The sequence below is a fragment of the Schistocerca gregaria genome, chromosome 9, assembly GCF_023897955.1.
Source record: "Schistocerca gregaria isolate iqSchGreg1 chromosome 9, iqSchGreg1.2, whole genome shotgun sequence".
Classification (NCBI taxonomy): Eukaryota; Metazoa; Arthropoda; class Insecta; order Orthoptera; family Acrididae; genus Schistocerca; species Schistocerca gregaria.
In genome coordinates, this window is record NC_064928.1 from 156,068,586 (window position 1) to 156,094,580 (window position 25,995).

Sequence of the window (25,995 nt, forward strand, 5' to 3'; positions counted from 1 at the left end):
GGCGCTCAGTCCGGAACCGTGCGACTGTTACGGTCGCAGGTTCGAATCCTGCCTCGGGTATGGATGTGTGTGATGTCCTTAGGTTAGTTAGGTTTAAGTAGTTCTGAGTTCTAGGGGACTGATGACCACAGATGTTAAGTCCCATAGTGCTCAGAGCCATTTGAACCATTTTTTTAAATCATGGACGAAGAGCAACAGGCAGGTTCCATATTTCTAGATTTCTGATAAGTGTTTGACTCGGAGTGACTGCGAGTGTTCATCTGAGACAAGGGTATATTCAGGAGTGCCCCAGGGAAGTGTGATAGGACTCCTGTTATTTCCTACATATAAAAATGGCCTGGTGGACAGGGTGGCAACAATGTGCGACTGTTTGCTGATGATGCCGTGGTGTAGGTTACTCTACAATTCACATTTAAGTGCGTGTCAGAGGGTTCATACTAATACTCTACCATTCCACTCTCAAATGGTGCGTGGGAGAAAGGAACACCTAAATCTCTCCGTTCGGCCTCTGATTTCTCTTATTTTATTATGATGATCGTTTCTCCCTACGAAGGTGGGTGGCAACAAAATATTTTCGCATTCGGAAGAGAAAGTTGGTGACTGAAATTTCGTAAATAGATCTCCCCGCAAAGAAAACCGCCTTTGTTTCAGTGACTGCCTCCCTAACTCGCGTATCAATCGGTGACACTCTCACGCCTATTGCGCGATAACACGAAACGAGCTGCCCTTCTTTGCAGTTTTCTATGTCCTCCGTCAATCCCACCCGGTAAGGATCCCACACCGAGCAGCAATATTCCAGCAGAGGACGGACAAGTGTAATGTAGGCTGTTTAGTGGGTTTGTGGCATCTTCTAAGTGTTCCGCCACAAAGCGCAGTCTTTGTTTCGCCTTCTCCTCAATATTATCTACGTGGTCTTTCCAATTTAAGTTGTTCGTAATTGTAATTCCTAGGTATTTAGTCGAATTGACAGTCCTTAGATTTGTGCGATTTATCGTATACCCAAAATTTATCGGATTTCTTTTAGTACCCATGTGGATGAGCTCGCACTTTTCTTTGTTTAGTGCCAATTACCACTCTTCGCACCATACAGAAATTCTCTCTAGATCATTTTGTAATTGGAATTGATCATGTGATGATTTTGCTAGACGGTAAATTACAGCGTCATCTGCAAAAAATCTAAGGGGGCTGCTCAGATTATCACCTAGATCATTTATGTAAATAAGGAACAGCAGGGGGCCTATGACGCTACCTTAAGCAACGCCAGATTTCACTTCTGTTCTACTCGATGATTTCCCGTTTATCACTACGAACTGTGACTTGTCCGAGAGGAAGTCACAAATCCAGTCACACAACCGAGACGATACTCCATGTACACGCAATTTGTTTAATTGTCACTTGTGAAGAACGATATCAAAAGCCTTCTGGAAATCTAGGAATGTGCAATCGATCTGAGATGCCTTGTCGAGAGCAATCATTACTTCATGGGAATAAAGAGCTAGCTGTATTGCACAATAACGATATTTTCTGAATCCCAATAAGGCGTTTTCTGCAAGGTGACTCATAATGTTAGAGTACAGTATATGCTCCAAAATCCTACTGCAAATTGAGGTAAGTGATATGGATCTGTAATTCAATGGGTTATTCCTGTTTCCTTTCTTGAATACTGGTGTGACCTGTGCTACTTTCCAGTCTTTATGAACAGACCTTTCGTCGAGTGAGCGGTTGAATATGATTGCTAAGAAAGGCGCTATTGTGTCTGCATACTCTGAAAGGAACCTGATTGGTGTACCATCTGGACCGGAAGACTTGCCTTTCTTAAGTGATTTGAGTTGTTTCGCGACACCTAAGATATCTAATTTTATGTCACTCATGCTAACAGCTGTTCTGGTTTCGAATTCTGGAATATTTAGTTCTTCTTTCGTGAAGGAACTGCGGAAAACTGTATTTAGTAACTCCGCTTTAGTGGCACCATCATCGGTAACATTTCCATCGCTATCGCTCAGTGACGGTATTGACTGTTTTTTGCCACCGGAGTATATAAGACTGTAGGAGTGAACAAGATAGTTTAGACGAAATTTCTAGTTGGTGTGGTGAATGACACCTAGCTCTAAAAGTAGAAAACACAAGTTAATGCAGATGAGTAAGAAAAACAATCCCGTAATATTCGAATACATCATTAGTACCGTATAGCTTGACACAGTCATGGGGGTTAAATCTGTAGGTGTAACGTTGCAAAGCGAAATGAAATGGTTCGAGCACGTACGAGTTGTAATAGAAAATGTGAATGGACAATTTCGGTTTGCTGGGAGAATTTTAGGGCAGTGTGGCCCAATTGTATTGGATCCGAGCCACGTCGAATTTAGGAGAGATTTACTATCTTTTGGTTCAAAAAATCGATTTTTTTCAATTGCCTTTATGGATCCATAAAAGTGTTTAGAATTCATCGCTGAAACGGTTTTTCCGAATACAGAACTGAAATGTTTGTTACTCGCAGCTGAACAAAAAAATGCACCTGCCTGAAATCGGCGTTTTTCACGCAACAGTTTTTTTCTTTCGGAGGACGAGTTATTGTACCGGTGCTTGGGAGGAAACACACAAAATTCAAATGAAAGTCTGAACGTGTGTGTTTGGATGTTAGCCGCGAAGCATTTGCATTTTGGTGCGAAGGCTTGGGAAATTGCGACTTTCCTGGCAGTGAGCAGCTTCAACGAAGGGTATTCAGCAATTCTGAAGACCATGACAACGATGGACGTCACCTTTGGAATCTATTCGAAGCAGTTCGCCAAGCATTCGGTCGACCACCGGATTCAAGCGGCGGAAAAGCGCTTGTCAGCGGCCGTACGAGCGGCTCTGGAGCAGCGCAGGTTGGCCCAGATCGAGCAGAACGCCCTCTGTGGGGAAGAGGAAGGACTAGTTTATGGACCGGGAATAGCAGAGTGAACGTACGTTGCATAATGTTGCATTTATATGTAGTCAAAACTTCAAACGCGTTTTTCTCGAAATGACGTTTTTTTATCGCGCTGTGTGGTAACTTCAAATCTACTCAACCGATTTGGCATGATTCTTTGTTTCCGACGAAGCTAACTGAATTATCTAGGAGTTGTACCAATTTTATTCCGATCCATTAACGATAAATATGTTTACTTGGCCGACGAAGTCGAAAAATCGACTTTTTTTTCTCAAATGACCACAATTTTGTTCCCTATAACTTAAGCGGAGTACAAAAGAGTAATTAGAGCTCGTATGGAGGCATATAGACTGTCATTTTTCTCTCGCTCCATTTGCGAGTGGAACAGGAAAGGAAATGCCTAGGAGTTGTCAGCGTACCCTCCCGACTCACATCGTACACTGGTTTGCGATATATGTATGTAGATGTAGAAGATGTAGGTATCTGCTAAAGACGGTTATTCACAAGACTCCGAAATGGCAGCTGTTAGTAGTTTAGTGCGTTATTAGACCAATGACAGCGGTAGTCAGAGGGAAAATCTGTAAGTACCTGGTATGACCAGCATATCTGGTTTTACCTAACTCTCTCCTATGCCCGCTGTCCTGGTTGAAGATGTTCTCACGTATTCTAATCTCTTCAGCACTCGTATATGAATCTTTTTTTTTTCCTTTGTTGTATTTCAATTCCCACTGGGCGGGCTGGCAGCAGCATATGCGCTGGTCTTCAGCCAAAAGACATAGATCATACAATAGAAGACATTAAAAAAATGGTTCAAATGGCTCTGAGCACTATGAGACTTAACTTCTGAGGTCATCAGTTCCCTAGAACTTAGAACTACTTAAACATACCTAACCTAAGGACATCACACACATCCATGCCCGAGGCAGGATTCGAACCTGTTACCGTAGAGGTCGCGCGGTTCCAGATTGTAGCGCCTAGAACCGCTCGGCCAAACCGGCCGGCTAAAAATACACTCCTGGAAATGGAAAAAAAGAACACATTGACACCGGTGTGTCAGACCCACCATACTTGCTCCGGACACTGCGAGAGGGCTGTACAAGCAATGATCACACGCACGGCACAGCGGACACACCAGGAACCGCGGTGTTGGCCGTCGAATGGCGCTAGCTGCGCAGCATTTGAGCACCGCCGCCGTCAGTGTCAGCCAGTTTGCCGTGGCATACGGAGCTCCATCGCAGTCTTTAACACTGGTACCATGCCGCGACAGCGTGGACGTGAACCGTATGTGCAGTTGACGGACTTTGAGCGAGGGCGTATAGTGGGCATGCGGGAGGCCGGGTGGACGTACCGCCAAATTGCTCAACACGTGGGGCGTGAGGTCTCCACAGTGCATCAATGTTGTCGCCAGTGGTCGGCGGAAGGTGCACGTGCCCGTCGACCTGGGACCGGATCGCAGCGACGCACGCATGCACGCCTAGACCGTAGGATTCTACGCAGTGCCGTAGGGGACCGCACCGCCACTTCCTAGCAAATTAGGGACACTGTTGCTCCTGGGGTATCGGCGAGGACCATTCGCAACCGTCTCCATGAAGCTGGGCTACGGTCCCGCACACCGTTAGGCCGTCTTCCGCTCACGCCCCAACATCGTGCAGCCCGCCTCCAGTGGTGTCGCGACAGGCGTGAATGGAGGGACGAATGGAGACGTGTCGTCTTCAGCGATGAGAGTCGCTTCTGCCTTGGTGCCAATGATGGTCGTATGCGTGTTTGGCGCCGTGCAGGTGAGCGCCATAATCAGGACTGCATACGACCGAGGCACACAGGACCAACACCCGGCATCATGGTGTGGGGAGCGATGTCCTACACTGGCCGTACACCTCTGGTGATCGTCGAGGGGACACTGAATAGTGCACGGTACATCCAAACCGTCATCGAACCCATCGTTCTACCATTCCTAGACCGGCAAGGGAACTTGCTGTTCCAACAGGACAATGCACGTCCGCATGTATCCCGTGCCACCCAACGTGCTCTAGAAGGTGTAAGTCAACTACCCTGGCCAGCAAGATCTCCGGATCTGTCCCCCATTGAGCATGTTTGGGACTGGATGAAGCGTCGTCTCACGCGGTCTGCACGTCCAGCACGAACGCTGGTCCAACTGAGGCGCCAGGTGGAAATGGCATGGCAAGCCGTTCCACAGGACTACATCCAGCATCTCTACGATCGTCTTTATGGGAGAATAGCAGCCTGCATTGCTGCGAAAGGTGTATATACACTGTACTAGTGCCGACATTGTGCATGCTCTGTTGCCTGTGTCTATGTGCCTGTGGTTCTGTCAGTGTGATCATGTGATGTATCTGACCCCAGGAATGTGTCAATAAAGTTTCCCCTTCCTGGGACAATGAATTCACGTTGTTCTAATTTCAATTTCCAGGAGTGTAACAAAGGAGAAAATGTTGTGTATAGAGATATAAAAAAGGGGGGGAACACTATGAAGACAATAGACAAAAAGAGGGCAACTGTAAAATGGAGATAAAAACCATGAAAAGTAGCACACATAAAAAAACCAGACATTGGGACACTTAAAAGTACAGAGGGCAAAGCATGACTGGAGGATAAAAGTATCGATGGATGGGCTAGTGCATAATAATCACTGACAGTAACACTATGTACAAGTCCAGCACACAATTAAAATCACAGCTCTCAATGCACAGGAGAATAGCACCAATCACCACACTGATGTAGCACAATGATGATGTTGAGCAAACACAGGATCTGCCAGGCGTATGGAGATGAGGGAGAAGGGAAGAATGGTGGGTGGGGAGAAGAGGGGGGGATGAGTGGGTGGCGCCCAAGAAGGGGGCTGGAGGGGGGGGGAAGGATGTGGGAGGGAAAGAGTTGAGGATGGGGACCAGGGACTCAGGGAGGGGGGGGGAGGGGAAGGAGGAAAATCCGGTCTGCGAGAAGGGTGGGAAAGGAAAAGGGCTGGCCCTGGGGGGGGGGGGGGGGGGGATGAACAAGGCCAGGTTATAGTTGCGTACTGTAAGACCTTCGGTACACACACCATCAGATTATTTGACTTGTTGCTCTATCGAAGTAGGCGAGTGTCAGCAATATGCCTCGTGGTCTTATCATGGTGTGTTTATCTTCTGCCATTAGGTCAGACAATAGAAATGCTACTTGCACGCCTATAGTAGCAGATTGACGATCACCAACTTTAAGCAGAACTTGATTCATTTTCACACACATTTATTAAATTAATAACAAGCATAAAAATTATTTAACTTGGTTCTGGATGCTATTATCTGAAGTTCCTTTGGTATTGGTACATTAATATTATTCTCACATATATCTCTGATACTTGACAAAAGTGTCTATACTTCATGGCTATGTACAGGAATATGGCAATCTTATTAGGTGCAGACTGAAACTTGACTATAGACTGGTACAGCTTAATGCATACTGGTACAGACTGATGCAGACTGACTAGTCAGAGGTCCGTACACTCGTTATGATACCTTGCGCGTTCATGTATCACTGCGCGAGTGTGATCCGCGAGGAGAAAAGGTTCTACGTTAGCAGCAATCTCATTGGCTGCGTTACATATTAATAAGCAGATCAGCAGAAGCAGAATTTGCTCCGTCTCTATGGGAGCGCCATCTCGTAGTGCGGAGACAGATGTGCTGCGCTTCTGCTGTTGTGCTTAGTGGGGTGCGCTCTAGAGGGAAAGTTGTGTACGTGCTGACTACGTGGAACTATGTACACAACAGGTATAAAGGAAGATTATATGTCACGGCAAAGTTCATCATCCGGGAGGGAGTGGTGCTGGGAATTACCCTGATGAAGGAGCTTGGTGGAGTGGACGTGAAGAGAGGGAGGAATACAGCAATAGATGCACGGCAACGGGTGAGGGTGGAGAGGAAGGAGGAAAATAGGGGGTGGGGGGGATCAGGCCTGTGGACAGTAAAGAATGTGGAGATGTTGGAGGAAAAGGAGGAGGTGGGGCAAGGGGATGAGGTCGTACAGGAGCCGTGTGGGGGAAGGAAGGCAGATACGGATGGCAAGGCGGAGTGCATGGTGTTCGAAGATTTGGAGGGCCTTGTAAAAGTGGGTGGGTGCAGAGATCCAGGCAATGCTGGCAGAACAGAAGATAGGACGGATGTGGGGTTTGTAGCTGTGGAGGATGGTGGAAGGATGCAATCCCCATGTCCAGCCAGACAGGAGTTTCAGGAGGTGGAGGTGGGAATGGGCTTTCTGCTGGATGGTCAGGAGGTGAGAGGTCCAGGTGAGGTGACCATCAAGGGTGAGGCCAAGGTATCTCAGGGTGGCCGTGAGCTGGATGGGACGACTATAAAAGGTGAGGTAGAAATCATGGAAGATGGAAGGAGGGGGTGGTGCTGCCTATGATGATTAGCCTGGGGTTTGGAGGGATTGAGACGAAGGAACCATTAGTTACACCAAGTGGTGACCTGGTCAAGGTGGTTTTGGAGCGTGCGTTGGGACCATTGAAAGGTAGGATAGAAAGCCAGGAAGGTGGTGTCATCAGCATATTGGAGAAGGTGGACAGGTGGGGGGTGGCTTCGGCATATCAGCCATGTACAAGAGAAAAAGGAGAGCACGGAACCCTGGGTGACCCCTGCAGTGGGATAAAGGATACGGGAGTTGGTGTTGTTGAGGGCGACATAGGAAGGACGGCGCAAGCGGAAGGAAGCGACCAGACGGTCAAAATTGATAGGCAGGGGGCAGGTTTGGAGTATTTTTGGTGGTTGGGCGAAACACAATTGTCAGAGCGTCTGGAGTTAAGCTGCAGGAAGACAATCTGTAAAGCAAAGTTTCCAGAGTATTTAATTTTGAAATCAGGTGCTCTTGAGCTGGGCACCCTGTCTAACCTTTAGTTCTCAGGTTTCGCTTTAGCTCGTTTCGAACTGGAGCGCCAAGTAATTATTAATCTCGTTCGAACGACGAAAATACAGCAATCATCCAACCGCATCCAAGCGTTCACTGGACGTCCTGAACGAAAAACTGTTTCAGTCTCCTACGGCCAGCGGAGACAGTAGTTCCACTGGCGTCCGCAGCGCAGCGCTGCGGCATCGGTTCGGCCGCCGCTCGCTGGGACTTCGTCAGTTGTCGGCTGGCTCTCGAAGCATCGGGCGCTGTCGAATGTTTGCGGCCGGCACATTTGAATTCGTTCGCGACGCGTTGTCGAGTGCGCCGGCGCGTCAGCGCCTTCCCACAGAGTGAAGAAAAATCGGAGACTAATACGTAAAACTGAGTGGCATGCGTTGTTGAGCGCTGCTGGGATTCAGAATATGTTGCGTGTACGTTGGTGTTTGCGGCAGAAGTGTGATCTGTGACTTCATCGTATTCGTAACTGCAGCTTTAACGCTTCGGTGATATATAGTTGAAAGATTTATCGGAAGTTTGACGTAGTTTATTAATTTCCTAGTTCATTTTCTAATCTGAGTTCGTCAAACGTGGAGTGATAATTATTAGGGAAGCGAACAATTTCCTTTTTCCAATTTAACATTATTACAATATTTCAATTGGAAGCATGTTCAGCTTCGGGCATTACACCGAGAAATTAACTGAAAAAAGAGAAAGTACGTTCCATCAGAGATAGTACACTGTATCTAAAAGGCGTTTGGCTAGACATTAAAAAGCCGAGCTCAACAATTGATTGAAATAGGGTGATGGAGCTCTACACGTACAAAGAAAATACGGTATTCTCAATATTTTCTACGGGTTATTTACATTTAAAATAATACATCGAAGAGTTATTGTGCTGTAGTCTGTGTAGATAATCAAATTACACCAGTGATGGGGCAGAATATATTGTAAAGTGGTGTTCCAGTCCTTTTTTTATATAATTCGTCGCTGCTGCTGAATTCGGGGCCAAAAATTCGACACGGCTGTCCGTTACCGAATTGCGTGGGATTCTGAGCTCTGCCGAGGCGGGGGAGATTTTTTGTGTCCCTATTTATTGCTTTGGCTATCGGTGCCGAGGAAGTGGGTTAGAGGATACCGTATAATTACGTTCCGGTTGTTGACTCCCAGTGTTCCGTAACATTAGAAACTTAAAAGTGATGCCGTGTTTACTCGTGGATGTATAATTTTTATTACTCCCATTAAACAACGCTCGCCGTAAAAAGGACAGTTTCCGAGCGTCCATCGGCACTTTTTGTGCGTGTGTGCGTTCCCACAGTCCGCGTAGGCGGTGCTTCGTACACTTTACCTGCGTACGTGTGTGAGTGCATACTGGATTACTGAAATCAACACTACCTGGTGTGGCAGTTTCATAGCGAAACTGTGAGCAGAACACACAAAAGGTAAGTAATATGTACTTATTATTTCTTCCCCTATTTTGTTGCACATGCCTGAGTGAACTGTGAAAATTGTGTTTCTATTTCCCGTATCTCCGAATGTAATTGCAGCCTTCCGTCATTTACTTCTCATTATTTTGTACATAACAGCCTGTAGCATGCCGGTAACTTTGCTACGCAAGAAGCTGATCATCTTATTCTTATTTAATTCTTGTGCAAACGGACACCTGCGCCACAACAATGGGCGAGTCTCGTGAACAGTGCGAGCCATAGCCATAGTCTTTTATGTGTGACGTCATATGCAGATGGCGTCTGGGATGTTTTTGTTTTTATTCCTTTTTATGTCATTTATTTCTTGTGGGTGATTGTGTTGCTTACAAACTAACCATACGGATTATTTCTGATGTTACAGCATTATGTAACAATTAACGTTGTTTATAAAGACTGACTACCCTGGTCGGAAGTAGGTGAAAGTCACAAGAATGAGCGAAATTTTTTGTAATGACCTCATCGGAAAAACAGTATTACAGAGTAATGTTGTTGTGCCTAGCTGTATACGATATCTCGATTTTCGTAAGTGACACTGAATTGAAAACCTAAACATCATACTTTTGCTAGGAAAATTGTTCACAAGATTTCTATTAAACTAGTTAATCTCGCAAACCAGATTATTAAAAGAATCGTTCTGTCATGGATAAAACAGCTTCTAACGTCTGCTTACTTTACAAATGAGTTAATGGGTCAAAGATTTGAAATTACGCATCTAAGGGAGAAAAATATAGAAAAGGTTTGAAATTATGCTTAAAATTTGTTTGAAATCTCTAAGCACGTTGTTTCATTATGGAACGCTGAATGTGTATAGTCTGTGTAATTTGCTAGTATTTAGCGCATCTCATTGTTTATCGCGTCATATCTCCTGAACTACGTGTCATTCAATGGCATAAATTTGTAGATACATTCAGTGGTATACGTAGACTCAGTCTGCAAAATGTGTTGCGAATGGTGCTAATCGTAAAGAAGTAATAAATTAAAACATCATGAATGGTGCTGAAGTTTTACTACATTCAGAGCGAAAAATGTAGTAATTGGTAAACTTTTCAGCAAGCAGAAGTTTAGAACTGTCTGAAATTATGTTTAAAGCTTTTTGAAAGTTGCTAAGTGCTCTCATTCTAAAATAAGCTGGATGAATATACTACGAGCAGTTTTCAATCCGCCAGTTACGCAGCCTCGAGCCTCGAGCATATACTCAGTTTCTAACCGCTATGTAAGTAGTTCGTGATTTGCGTCGCTGGCCCTCGATTTTGCGACCCCGCGTTAGATTTCCGGCCGCGTCGGGGGTTTTTTCCACTTGGGTCTCTCTCTCTCTCTCTCTCTCTCTCTCTCTCTCTCTCTCTCTCTCTCTCTCTCTCTCTCTCTCTCTCTCTGTGTGTGTGTGTGTGTGCTGTCGTCCGTCATCGTTTCATCATCATCATCTAGCATGTCACCAAAGTGGGGTTATATAAAAACACTTGCACCATGCAGGGGTCAGAAATGTTATCGCTCATTTCATTTCACACTATTATTTGTCTTTCTGTGTTAAGCCTTTGGCTTCGGATTATATCCCTTAATGAGTAGATTATGAGAGAATTTTATATTTTTGAAATCTGTCAATAATTATGTAAAATACTGAAAATCAAATTTTGTTTTGTCCCTGGAAGGGACCTTGCTCCGAATTACCCGTGGATAAGTTGTTAATCATAACATATATATGTATATATAACACTCACCATGTGATTATCGAATATCATCTTCTCCTCAGTCCGTTGCTAAAGGATTTCCTTTTTTACAAGTTTTTAACAGACTTTGCAATTATATTTAATGCTGACGCTATTAGCACTATTATGAGGGGCATACAGTAAGTAATACGAAACACTGTTTTTTTTTCTGATAGTAAGACGGTTTCATTCAGGATTCCAATACACCATACTACACCCCACTCTTTTGCCTACAAAACCCTATTTTTCAACATAACCTCTTTCCAATGCAACGGCTCCACGCTACCTTACTGGGAGAGCCTGTGTGTTCGTATAGTATCATTCCACTCCTCGACGTAGGAGCCAAAGTCTTGTTGCATCAACAACCTACCCATTGGAAGGAAGTCGGCCGTGCCCTTTTAAAGGAACCATCCCGGCATTTGCCTGGAGCGATTTAGGGAAATCACTGAAAACATAAATCAGTATGACCGGAGACGGGTTTGAACCGGCGTTCTCCCAAATGCCAGTCCAGTCTGCTAACCACTGCGCCACCGCGCTCGGTGTGTATAGCCTACATTAGTTTTTCACCTGCGCAAGGAGCTCACGGTAGACCCAAGTCCATACAGAGTGAATCATCTGTCCCTACCGTTGTCGTTTTATGCAACCCTCAGTGTTATAGCTGGCCCTCATAAACCACAGACGAGATTTTCATATTGCCTCGCTCGCTACGCGCGAACTGTTAGCCCTACAGAAAAAATGAGCAGGACCCTATTGTAGGATATTTAATGGAGACAAGTTTCCACTGAATTCCACAGTTTTAGTCATTCAAGAAAAACATTCAAAAGGGACCAGAAGCACCTATACCCCACCATTCAGGATTTCAGGTACGTTTTTCGTAGCACTCCCTCCTTCCACTGTACAAAATGTTGCGACTACACGAACTATTGCCGGTATTCGATCTTTTTTGTCTCTATTGACTGGGCTATTACGGCACTATCGTAGTGGGCTAATTCGTTTTTAATTTAAACGTGCCCATCAGGCTAATGAACGAAAAATTACTTTTATAAACGGTACTCAAAAACTTATTACATTCGCAGTTTCATCCAGACTTAACCCTAACAAGCACAGTAGTTTCGTATAGACAAAGTTCAATTTCTCGTCAGGATTGTTCAATGTGACATCAGAAGGGAGGTCGCCGCTAACATTGAGAGGCACAAATCAAATACAGTGACCTCATATCCACTCTTTGGACATCAACCTGCCAAGTGAAGACTGAAGTCCAGGGAGAGTTTTGTATCAACCTCACAGCCTTTAGAAGGATCAGTTGCGGCTACCCGACTCTCCACACAGATGCCAACACCTGTCAAACTGGATCACATCACAAGAGCCCCTGCCGCCTGGACACATGGAGAAGTGGGTCATCTGGAAGTCCTTGAACAGACTACGGACCGATGCCGCATTATCGAGGGACAATCTCCTTAAATGGAACTTCCAACTGCCAACACAACACTGTGCGAATGCTGTGAATTTCAGACAACCCGGCATCTCTTCAAATGTACCTCCTGCCCAACCAGCTGTAGCATGAAGGACTTAACGTCTGCAGCACCCAATGCTATCACAGTTGCCCAATTCTGAGTGATTACTGTATAGTTTTCTTTGTTTGTATTGTATGTGTGTTCATTTTAGTGTACCTCTGACACAAATAAAGAAGAAGTAGTTTCATAGTGAGCAGGCTTGTCGTATGTTGTTGTGGTCTTCAGTCCAGAGACTGGTTTTATGCAACTCTCCATGCTACTCTATCTCCGAGTAACTAGTGCAACCTGCTCAATCTGCTTAGTGTATTCATTTCTTGGCCTCCCTCCACGATTTTTACCATCCACGCTTCCCTCCTATACTAAATTGGTGACCCCTTGATGCTTGAGAACGTGTGGTATCAACCGATCCCTTCTTCTACTCAAGTTGTACCACAAATTCCTCTTCTCCCCAATTCTGTTCAGTACCTCCTCGTTAGTTACGTGACCTACCCATCTAATCTACAGCATTCTTCTGTAGCACCACATTTCGAAAGCTTCTATTCTCTTCTTGTCGAAACTAGTTATCCTCCATGTTTCACTTCCATACATGGCGACACTCCATACAATTACTTTCAGAAAATACTTCCTGAAACTTAAATCTACAAATTTCTCTTCTTCAGAAACGCTTTCCTTGCCATACCCAGTCTACATTTTATATTCTCCCTAATTCGACAGTACTGCTTGACGTATACAAAGCTGTTATTGTTTATTTTATTTGTTAAAATTCACAATATTGTTAAGTGAAAGTTACACTATGATGAATTTTATAAAATGTACATGCTCGTCTAAGCCGGTAAGTGATAAGGCCGGTAATGGAAGACCTAAAAAGGTCGAACGTGTAAAATAATCGATGTAGTCGCAACTTTTTGTACAGTGGTAGTAGGAAGTGCATGACTAACATACTAAACATCCTAACCGGAAACGGCTGAGTGTGGGAGTGGGGGTCATTTGAAGATCACTTTTGTCCGTTTCTCTTGAAAAATTCGAAAACAACGGCCTCTAGCGGAAACATTTAGCTACATTAAATTTCGTACATGAATGTGCTGTTCATTTTTTCTGTGGGAGTAATAGGTAGCGAGCGCGAGAAAATGAAAGTCTCGCACGAGGTTTATGAAGGCCCGATATAACGTTGCGGATTGCATAAAGCGATAGCGGTAGGGGCAGCTGAGTCAGCCTGTGCGGGGCGATTTTGCTAAATGGAGACAAACTTCAGGAGACGATCCTTGAGAGGATGGGGAATACGGCCGTAAATGCGTTCCAGTCACTCTTTCATAGTGACTCTCGTATAAGGACCAGGCAGGTGGCCTGCAAGCATGGGCTAATCCAGACGACCGCGTGGATCATTCTCTGATTTGTCTCCATGGCGAAGAATTAGTCAATGGTTCATCGCACAGGAACCCTGATGCTTCAGAACGTGTGGTATCAACCGATCCCTTCTTCTAGTCAAGTTGTGCCACACAACCTTGTTATGGGACCATTGCTTTTCACAATATATATAAATGACCTAGTAGGTAGTGTCGGAAGATCCATACGGTTTTTCGCGGATGATGCTGTTGTATACAGAGAAGTTGCAGAATTAGAAAATTGCAGCGAAATGCAGGAAGACCTGCAGCGGATAGGCACTTGGTGCAGGGAGTGGCAACTGACCCTTAACATAGACAAATGTAATGTATTGCGAATACATAGAAAGAAGGATCCTTTATTGTATGATTATATGATAGCAGAAGAAACACTGGTAACAGTTAATTCTGTAAATAGCTGGGAGTATGCGTACGGAACGATTTGAAGCGGAATTATCATATAAAATTAATTGTTGGTAAGGCGGGTGCCAGGTTGAGGTTCATTGGGCCAGTCCTTAGAAAATATAGTCCATCAACAAAGGACGTGGCATACAAAACACTCGTTCGACCTATGCTTGAGTATTACTCATCCGTGTGGGATCCGTACCAGGTCGGGGTGACAGAGAGGATAGAGAAGATTCAAAGAAGAGCGGCGCGTTTCGTTACAGGTTGGTAAGCGTGATAGCGTTACGGAGATGTTTAGCAAACTCTAGCGGCAGGCTCTGCAAGAGAGACGCTCTGCATCGCGGTGTAGCTTGCTGTCCAGGTTTCGAAAGGATGCGTTTCTGGATGAGGTATGGAATATATTACTTGCGCCTACTTATACCTCTAGAGGGGATCACGGATGTAAAATTAGAGAGATTCGAGCGCGCACGGACGCTTTCCGGCAGGCGTTCTTCCCGCGGACCATACGCGACTGGAACAGGAAAGGGAGGTACTGACAGTGGCACGTAAAGTGCCCTCCGCCACACACCATTGGGTGGCTTGTGGAGTATAAATGTAGATGTAGATGTAGGATACCAAAGAGGTGGGATTTCTGTCACCCATCCTGTTCATATGAGACTTTCTTTACTGGTGGTGTTATCATCGACCTTCACAACACACAACTGTGGGCTATGGACACTTCGCACGGTATGGTGACAGTACCATTTGACCCTGAATGTATGGGCGGGGATTATTGGCGACCGCCTCGTAGGACATCCTTCCACAACGCCTCAGAGGTGAGGCATATTTATACTCCCTGCAGGTGACACTGATTTCCCTGCTGGAAGACGTGTCTTTCGTTGTACGAAAGGTATTGTAGCTACTACATAACTGATGGGGCTCCGGCTCATTGCTCTTTTGAGCTCTGAGCTGAAACACTAGTACGGACAGAATTTTTCCACTTGGGGGTGCGCTCTCATATATACATTCAATCATTTAAACTTACACTGATCTTTTATCTCCACCCTCAAATGGGCGAAATTCCCTTGGAACGAATTTCTGGCCATACGCACATTTATTTATTTATTTAATTTTTATTTATTTATTTATTTATTTGCTGCTCCTAATTTTCTCAGCGGTCAACAGTCTTGCTGCAGTGGTAACACCAGTGTCAGATTACCGAAATTAAGCAATGGCGGGTTGGGCCAGCACTTCGATGGGTCTACCGAGCGCTATTGGCAAGCGGTGTGCACTCAGCGCTTGTGAGGCAAAGTGAGTGAGAAGTAGCGGCTCCGGTCTCGTAAACTGAGATGCGGCCGGGAGAGTGGTGTGCTGACTACATACCCCTCCATATCCGCATCCAGAGACGTCTGTGTGCTGAGGGTGACACGGCGGCCGGTCGGTTCTGTTGGGCCTTCCAAGGCCTGTTCTACATCCACATCTACATACATACTACGCAAGCCACAGTATGGTGTCCGGCGGAGGTTCACTCTGCCAATACTAGTCGTATCCAGCTCTAGTCGTGAATAGAGCACGCGAAAAATAACTGTCTGTATACCTTCGTACGAGGCCTAATTTGTGATCATGGTCCTTTCGTGAAATATACGTTGGTGGCAGTAGAATTGTCCTTCAGTCAGCTTCAAATGCCTGTTCTTCAAATTTTCTCAATAGTATTCCTCGAAAAGAACGTCACCTCCCCTCCATGTGTTCCTATTTGAGATCTAAAGCATCTCCGTAATACTTCCACGTCATATTATATGAATGCATAGTGTCTGCTCTTTCGGAGATGTCCGAAAGAGCAGACATAATGCAGAATCCGCAGCTGTTATACATTATATGTAATTACAGAATGTACATACAGCCACATCGGCTGAATAAAATTGTTGTCAAATTGACCATGGTTTTCGACAGCTCTAAGGCGGTCTTCATCAGAATAAAAATTACATAGGTTCAAATCAAATGGTCCAAATGGCTCTGAGCACTTTGTGACTTAACCTCTGAGGTCATCAGTCGCCTAGAACTTAGAACTAATTAAACCTAACTAACCTAAGGACATCACACACATCCATGCCCGAGGCAGGATTCTAAACTGTGACCGTAGCGGTCGCTCGGTTCCAGACTGTAGCGCCTAGAACCGCACGGCCACTTAGACCGGCGATTACATAGGATTACATGTAATCACACCGTAGGTGAAAAACATCAACCTATGGTATGATTACATATAATCCTATGTAATTTTTATTCTGATGAAGACCGCTTTAGAGCTGTCGAAACCATGGTCAATTTGACAACAGTTTTATGCAGACTTGGTGGCTATACGTGCATTCTGTAAAGTTAACGCACCGTTGCTGGACTTCAGCCTATAACAGTGTTTAAAATTTCATTATATGGAAATTGAAGGTGGAGACGGGAAGACAGGAAAGGAAAGGTTGAGGATCATTGCTGTCAGGGACACACGGAATCAGCGGCGACGAGTGAAAGTGTGTACCGGATCCAGGATCACTTGCTTTTAGGCAGGTGCGGTAGCCACTGCGCCACTCGGGATTTGATTGGCGTAGCCTGGCAGTGCGGCCACCTTCTTGAGTGCGGATGCACAGATACGTCCGATTTCCTGTGGGAATCTCAGAGAGCGAACATGGAAGAAATTGAAAGGCGATGCGGGGATAGGGTTGCACTCGGCGGGAATGCCGACCGGCGGTGAGGCGTGCCGACATAGTCATCGGAGTTGCGATCACGCTGTGTCCCGGGTGGTACAGTGATTGAAGCACCTGCCTAATAAACAGAAGATTCCGGGTTCGAATCCCGGGCCGGTACACATTTTCACTCGTCGCCGCTCATGTTGCGATGCAGCTGACAACAGTGATCCTCTCCTTTTCCTTTCCTTTCTTCCCGTCTCCACCTTCAATTTACATACTTGCGTCTCAATCGAGCCAATTAGTAACAAATCTAGCAGCTCACCTCTGAATTGCTTCGATGTGTTCCTTTAATCCGACTTGTTCAGGATCCCAAACAGTCGAGCGGTACTCAAGTGTGTCCTATATGCCGTCTCCTCTACAAATGGACTACACTTCCCTAAAATTCTCCCAACAAACCAAAGTTCACCATTCGCTTTTCCTACCACAGTGCCTGCATGCTCGTTCCGTTTCATATCGCTTTGCAACATTGCGGGCACACACACACACACACACACACACACACACACACACACACACACACACACACACACACACATATATATATATATATATATATATATATATATATATATATATATATATATGTGTGTGTGTGTGTGTGTGTGTGTGTGTGTGTGTGTGTGTGTGTGTGTGTGTGTACAGGGTGTAAACGGTATAAGGCGCCAAAATTATACAAATGGGACATCTCGGTGTGCTTGACAAAAAAGTCTAATGACATTATTTTTGTGTTATTAAAACCTAATGTTCGTAGGATAGATAGTATACGCATTTCTGTTTACGTAGTCAACCGAGAGTTGGTTGGGTTGTTTTGGGGAAGGAGACCAGACAGCGAGGTCATCGGTCTCATCGGATTAGGGAAGGATAGGGAAGGAAGTCGTCCGTGCCCTTTCAGAGGAACCATCCCGGCATTTGCCTGGAGCGATTTAGGAAAATCACGGAAAACCTAAATCAGGATGGCCGGACGCGGGATTGAACCGTCGTCCTCCCGAATGCGAGTCCAGTGTCTAACCACTGCGCCACCTCGGTCGGTCAACCGACAGTGCACGGCGTACCGAGCTTATTGCCTACAATGACGGGGCGGCCAGAAAAAGGCAACGAGCAGACCAGTGGATTGAAATCATTAGACGTCTACAACGGCGTCGTGTGATAATCAGGTGCTACCGAAAAAAGGAATGTATAGGGGTTTTGGGTTGTCAAAAATGTGTAATTCGCTTTACGTGAATTGAATGCAACCAGTCTGTTTTTCAACAAATCGATAACGAAGGTCGTAGTAGTAATGACAAGCTAATATCAAACACAATGTATTTCCACTAGTACAAATTCAATCAATCACCAAGTAGATAGTTGTGCATTAATTACAAACAACTGTTTCACCTTTTTACGGCAATGCCATAACGAATACTAAATTCACATTATTTTCCTTCTGTACAACAACATCGTAACGAAAAGAAAACCCATTACTTCGTTTCCTCTTACACCAATACTACAATAAATGTTCGAAATGACCACCATTCACTTCTACACATGCTTCATTACGGCGAACCCAGTTTCGTCGAACTCGTTCACACACATGCACATTGGCCTTTATGGTATTGGCAGCATCTAAAATCTTCTGCGTCAGTTCGTCCACATTATTTACTGGCTCAGCATAAACAAGTTCCTTCATATGGCCCCAAATGCAAAAATCCAGTGGATTTAAATCAGGGCTGCGTGCTGGCCATCGACGTGGACCCGAACGCCCGATCCATCGTCCTGGAAATCGACTATCCAAACATCTGCGTGTTCTGTGACCAATGTGGGGTGGAGCACCATCGTGGAGGAACCACATGTTATGACGTATGCCTTACGGAATGTCTTCTGACAAAGTTGGTAACAATGTTTCCTCTAGAAACGTTCGGTAAACCAGTCAAAAGTGCAGGTAAAACAGAGGGTCCAATAATGTAATTATCGAGCATACCCGCCCACACATTTACGTAAAATCGTCGCTGAAAATGTGTTGCCACTACGTGGCGAGAATTGTGTACACTCCACGTGTGCATGTTATGGAAATTAGTTATTCCGTCGCGAGTGAAACACGCTTCATCTGTGACGAGTATTTTGTTGACACTGTGTAACACAAACCACTCTGAGATTTCACGTCGTGGAGGGAAATCTTGTTCTTCCAATGCTTGTATGCCTTGAATGTGGTAAAGCCGCAGACGCTCCTCCTGCAAAGTGCGATGAACGACAGTGTGCGATATACCCACGTGGCGGGCGATGCTTCTAGTACTCTGAGGAGGATCCTCCTAGGTGCGGTCCAGAATTCTTTCCTCAGCTTCCAATGTACGATCGGCGCGTTGTGGGTCTCTGCCTTCTGTGCGGGGCAGTAAAGAGCCAGTATCTCTCAATCTAGGGAAATTAAATACGAACTCGTCAGTTGTATTCTGTCATGATGTAACAAAAACGGAACGCATATCAGAACAGAAGATACGTTTCGCATACGGACGAAAATTTACAAAGGTGCAGATAACTACTGCACTTTATTAAGATGTAATTGCATAATAATCGCATACAAGCAGAGAATTACAACGACACAAACCTTTGGTGCACAGCAGCAAATGTTTTTCGCGCAGGAAGTCGGCGTTGTGGGAAGCGTTCTCTATAAATTCGTACAGCTGCCGTCGCAACATCTTTTGCCTCGCCATAAATTAAATGCATATCGCATAGTTCAGCTATAGTAAATCTCCTTTTCATCCTAACAGTTAACAGAGTTGCAATAACATCTGCGCAGGTTACTCGCCTACTGTCAACGCTCCGTGTATTACAATGACGTAGCCACTCAGGCCGCAGTTGCCCCGCAGTTGCCTATGTGTTTACGATTTACGCTCGCGATGTCAATACGCGCAGCGGGCAATAACAGGAAACGATTGCTTACGTACGTGCACGGCCAAGTATCTACTTTTCCAAAATCATTATCCTGAGACGAACTGTTTTTTTCTGGGACAACCGTAGGAAATACTCAAATATGTTACTAGACATTTTTTTGTCAAGCATTGCGAGATGTGCCAGTTGTATAATTTTGGCGCTTTATACCGTTTACACCATATATATAACAGGCCATTGAGCTTCTGTGCGGATGCACACGTATATCCCGAACTCTTACGGGGCTCGGTAAGATTGTCTCCCCCGAGTAATGAGTGTATTGGGCAGGGGCACTACGAATGTAGTGCGTGGACATTAAGTTGGGGGCCCGCATCTCGTGGTCGTGCGGTAGCGTTCTCGCTTCCCGCGCCCGGGTTCCCGGATTCGATTCCCGGCGGGGTCAGGAATTTTCTCTGCCTCGTGATGGCTGGGTGTTGTGTGTTGTCCTTAGGTTAGTTAGGTTTAAGTAGTTCTAAGTTCTAGGCGACTGATGACCATAGATGTTAAGTCCCATAGTGCTCAGAGCCATTAAGTTGGGAATGTGGGTCTCACGGGGAGCGTGCAATGGATAAGTCCCTGCAGTCGCACTATTCTCTGTGCCCTCGGTGGCTCAGATGGATACAGCGTCTGCCATGTAAGCAGGAGATTCCGGCTTCGAGTCCCGGTCGGGGTACATATTTTCAACTGTTGCCGTTGAGTTATATCAACGCCTGTCGGCAGCGTAGGGTCTTGATTTAATTATCATTTCACCTATATATTTAATGACGTAACTGTGTCAGGCAGCACACTACTAACGTTGCATTCGAACATTACGGAATCGTTTTTCCTACTCGTCCGCATCAACGTACATATTTCTACACTTAGAGCTAGGTGTCATTCACCACACCAACTAGCAATGTTGTCTACGTAATCTTATATCCTCCTACAGTCACTCAACCCCGCACCTATGCGTACACCACAGCATCGCACGCAAACAGCCACAGATTACTGCTCAGCCTGTCCGCCAGATAATTTATGTATGTAGGAAATAAGAGCTGTCCTATCACACACCCGTGGGGGCACTGCTGACGGTAGCATGGATACACGCTGTCAAGGACAACATAGTGTTTTCTGTTACTCAAGAAGTCTTGGAGCCACTCACATATCCGCAACCTGTTAACAGTCTGCAGATTGGCATTGTGTCAAATGCTGTTCGGAAACCTAGGGATATAGATTCTTCCTATTGCCCTTCATCCATAGGTCGTAGTATATCATGTGAGAAAACCACGGAGCTTTTCCGTTTAAAGGGAATTTATTGTGTTGGAATTGAAAATATGTTCAAGAATTCTGCAGCGAAACGATGTTTCTTGATGCCGTGTTTCTTGACTTCCGCAAGGCGTTTGACACAGTTCCCCACAGTCGTTTAATGAACAAAGTAAGAGCATACGGACTATCAGATCAATTGAGTGATTGGATTGAGGAGTTCCTAGATAACAGAACGCAGCATGTCATTCTGAATGGAGAGAAGTCTTCCGAAGTACAGGGTGTTTCAAAAATGGCCGGTATATTTGAAACAGCAATACAAACTAAACGAGCAGCGACAGAAATACACCGTTTGTTGCAATATGCTTGGGACAACAGTACATTTTCAGGCAGACAAACTTTCGAAATTACAGTAGTTACAATTTTCAACAACAGATGGCGCTGCGGTCTGGGAAACTCTATAGTACGATATTTTCCACATATCCACCATGCGTAGCAATAATATGGCGTAGTCTCTGAATGAAATTACCCGAAACCTTTGACAACGTGTCTGGCGTAATGGCTTCACATGCAGATGAGATGGACTGCTTCAGCTGTTCAATTGTTTCTGGATTCTGGCGGTACACCTGGTCTTTCAAGTGTCTCCACAGAAAGAAGTCACAGGGGTTCATGTCTGGCGAATAGGGAGGCCAATCCACGCCGCCTCCTGTATGTTTCGGATAGCCCAAAGCAATCACACGATCATCGAAATATTCATTCAGGAAATTAAAGACGTCGGCCGTGCGATGTGGCCGGGCACCATCTTGCATAAACCACGAGGTGTTCGCAGTGTCGTCTAAGGCAGTTTGTACCGCCACAAATTCACGAAGAATGTCCAGATAGCGTGATGCAGTAATCGTTTCGGATCTGAAAAATGAGCCAATAATTCCTTTGGAAGAAATGGCGGCCCAGACCAGTACTTTTTGAGGATGCAGGGACGATGGGACTGCAACATGGGGCTTTTTGGTTCCCCATATGCGCCAGTTCTGTTTATTGACGAAGCTGTCCAGGTAAAAATAAGCTTCGTCAGTAAACCAAATGCTGCCCAAATGCATATCGCCGGCATCAATCCTGTGCAGCAATGGTAGCGGCGCTGAGGGATTGCCGCGTTTGAATTTTGTATGGATAGAGGTGTAAACTCTGGCGCACGAGACGATACGTGGACGTTGGCGTCATTTGGACCGCAGCTGCAACACGGCGAACGGAAACCCGAGGCCGCTGTTGGATCACCTGCTGCACTAGCTGCGCATTGCCCTCTGTGGTTGCCGTACGCGGTCGCCCTACCTTTCCAGCACGTTCATCCGTCACGTTCCCAGTCCGTTGAAATTTTTCAAACAGATCCTTTATTGTATCGCTTTTCGGTCCTTTGTTTACATTAAACCGCCGTTGAAAACTTGGTCTTGTTGCGACAACACTGTGTTCTAGGCGGTGGAATTCCAACACCAGAAAAATCCTCTGTTCTAAGGAATAAACCATGTTGTCCACAGCACACTTGCACGTTGTGAACAGCACACGCTTACAGCAGAAAGACGACGTGCAGAATGGCGCACCCACAGACTGCGTTGTCTTCTATATCTTTCACATCACTTGCAGCGCCATCTGTTGTTGAAAATTGTAACTACTGTAATTTCGAAAGTTTGTCGGCCTGAAAATGTACTGTTGTCCCAAGCATATTGCAACAAACGGTGTATTTCTATCGCTGTTCGTTTAGTTTTTTTATTGCCGTTTCAAATATACCGGTCATTTTTGAAACACCCTGTAAGAGTGATTTCAGGTGTGCCGCAGGGGAGTGTCATAGGACCGTTGCTATTCACAATATACATAAATGACCTGGTGGATGACATCGGAAGTTCACTGAGACTTTTTGCAGACGATGCTGTGGTGTATCGAGAGGTTGCAACAATGGAAAATTGTACTGAAATGCAGAAGGATCTGCAGCGAATTGACGCATGGTGCACGGAATGGCAATTGAATCTCAATGTAGACAAGTGTAATGTCATGCGAATAGATAGAAAGATAGGTCCCTTATCATTTAGCTACAAAATAGCAGGTCAGCAACTGGAAGCAGTTAATTCCATAAATTATCTGGGAGTAGGCATTAGGAGTGATTTAAAATGGAATGATCATATAAAGTTGATCGTCGGTAAAGCAGATGCCAGATTGAGATTCATTGGAAGAATCCTAAGGAAATGCAATCCGACAACAAAGGAAGTAGGTTACAGTACGCTTGTTCGCCCACTGCTTGAATACTGCTCAGCAGTGTGGGATCCGCACCAAATAGGTTTGATAGAAGAGATAGAGAAGATCCAACGGAGAGCAGCGCGCTTCGTTACAGGATCATTTAGTAATCGCGAAAGCGTTACGGAGATGATAGAAAAACTCCAGTGGATGACTCTGCAGGAGAGAGGATAAAATCAGAGAGATTAGAGTCCACACAGAAGCATACCGACAATCCTTCTTTCCACGTACAATACGAGACTGGAATAGAAGGGAGAACCGATAGAGGTACTCAGGGTACCCTCCGCCACACACCGCCAGGTGACTTGCGGAGTTTGGATGTAGATGTAGATGTTAAGGATATTGGTGTATAATTTCGAGGCTTCGTTCTTGTACTCTTCTTATATACGTGAGTTACCTACTATTTTTTCTAGTCGCTTGGTACTTTGTGCTGTGTTTGTAACCTTCCCATATAAATAATATAAAAAATTGGATAATTTAATTCTGACGTATGAAAACTGATAAATCTTAACTCATGAAAAAGTGATAAATTTTGACGTAAGCAGCACTACGCCATAGCCCTGTGAAATCAACACGAAATTGTCCGTGAGAAATAAACTGAAAAATTCTTACCTTGTGATGGTGCGCCGGATAATGCTGTCTATATATCTGCTCGTAAATGGCACAGCTTAGCGCAATGCTGGCCTATCTACTAATACTGGATAACATTTGTCTGAGATCTGAGTTATTAGAAAAACTGACTATACTTGGTGACACAGCTGCTCGTCTGATTACTAAAGAACACATGACTAAGATCTCACAAAATTCTGGAATATTTTAATTTAGATAAATTATTGGATCGGCACTGGCAATGGTTTAAGGGGAAATTATACTTTTATAGTTGACTGGTACAAACAATTATATTCTGAAATTTTTTTACGTTATTGACAAAGATCTACTATCCATTACACGGGAAATTGAATATATTACAAATCTAGGTCAACTGGTGCTGAAGATCACAAAAGAAGAGATTGAAACAAATTCATTTTAACATCTTAGACAAGTGACTTAACTACGCCCATGCCAATAAAATAATAATATTTACCTTACAATAAACGGTTGACTTAATTACACTGTGGATTTTTCGTTATACACTCCTGGAAATGGAAAAAAGAACACATTGACACCGGTGTGTCAGACCCACCATACTTGCTCCGGACACTGCGAGAGGGCTGTACAAGCAATGATCACACGCACGGCACAGCGGACACAAAAGGAACCGCGGTGTTGCCCGTCGAATGGCGCTAGCTGCGCAGCATTTGTGCACCGCCGCCGTCAGTGTCAGCCAGTTTGCCGTGGCATACGGAGCTCCATCGCAGTCTTTAACACTGGTAGCATGCCGCGACAGCGTGGACGTGAACCGTATGTGCAGTTGACGGACTTTGAGCGAGGGCGTATAGTGGGCATGCGGGAGGCCGGGTGGACGTACCGCCGAATTGCTCAACAAATGGGGCGGGAGGTCTCCACAGTACATCGATGTTGTCGCCAGTGGTCGGCGGAAGGTGCACGTGCCCATCGACCTGGGACCGGACCGCAGCGACGCACGGATGCACGCCAAGACCGTAGGATTCTACGCAATGCCGTAGGGGACCGCACCGCCACTTCCCAGCAAATTAGGGACACTGTTGCTCCTGGGGTATCGGCGAGGACCATTCGCAACCGTCTCCATGAAGCTGGGCTACGGTCCCGCACACCGTTAGGCCGTCTTCCGCTCACGCCCCAACATCGTGCAGCCCGCCTCCAGTGGTGTCGCGACAGGCGTGAATGGAGGGACGAATGGAGACGTGTCGTCTTCAGCGATGAGAGTCGCTTCTGCCTTGGTGCCAATGATGGTCGTATGCGTGTTTGGCGCCGTGCAGGTGAGCGCCACAATCAGGACTGCATACGACCGAGGCACACAGGGCGAACACCCGGCACCATGGTGTGGGGAGCGATCTCCTACACTGGCCGTACACCTCTGGTGATCGTCGAGGGGACACTGAATAGTGCACGGTACATCCAAACCGTCATCGAACCCATCGTTCTACCATTCCTAGACCGGCAAGGGAACTTAATGTTCCAACAGGACAATGCACGTCCGCATGTATCCCGTGCCACCCAACGTGCTCTAGAAGGTGTAAGTCAACTACCCTGGCCAGCAAGATCTCCGGATCTGTCCCCCATTGAGCATGTTTGGGACTGGATGAAGAGTCGTCTCACGCGGTCTGCACGTCCACCACGAACGCTGGTCCAACTGAGGCGCCAGGTGGAAATGGCATGGCAAGCCATTCCACAGGACTACATCGAGCATATCTACGATCGTCTTCATGGGAGAATAGCAGCCTGCATTGCTGCGAAAGGTGGATATACACTGTACTAGTGCCGACATTGTGCATACTCTGTTGCCTGTGTCTATGTGCCTGTGGTTCTGTCAGTGTGATCATGTGTTGTATCTGACCCCAGGAATGTGTCAATAAAGTTTCCCCTTCCTGGGACAATGAATTCACGGTGTTCTTATTTCAATTTCCAGGAGTGTATTAACAATTATTCATTTGTTCATCATCATCTC

General features: G+C 45.5%; 1 protein-coding gene across 3 annotated transcripts in view; it reads left to right on the forward strand.

The window, feature by feature from the left end:
- The first annotated feature begins 8,024 nt into the window (after positions 1–8,024).
- The window catches only part of LOC126292282 (filaggrin-2-like), a 750,701-nt gene continuing 732,730 nt past the window's right edge, over positions 8,025–25,995 (forward strand). The window contains exon 1 of one of the 3 annotated variants that reach the window (XR_007552076.1): positions 8,025–9,228. The gene's annotated coding sequence lies outside the window, so the exon portion shown is untranslated. The remainder of the gene's footprint in view (positions 9,229–25,995) is intronic. The other 2 variants (XM_049986195.1, XM_049986196.1) reach the window with 2 other exon arrangements.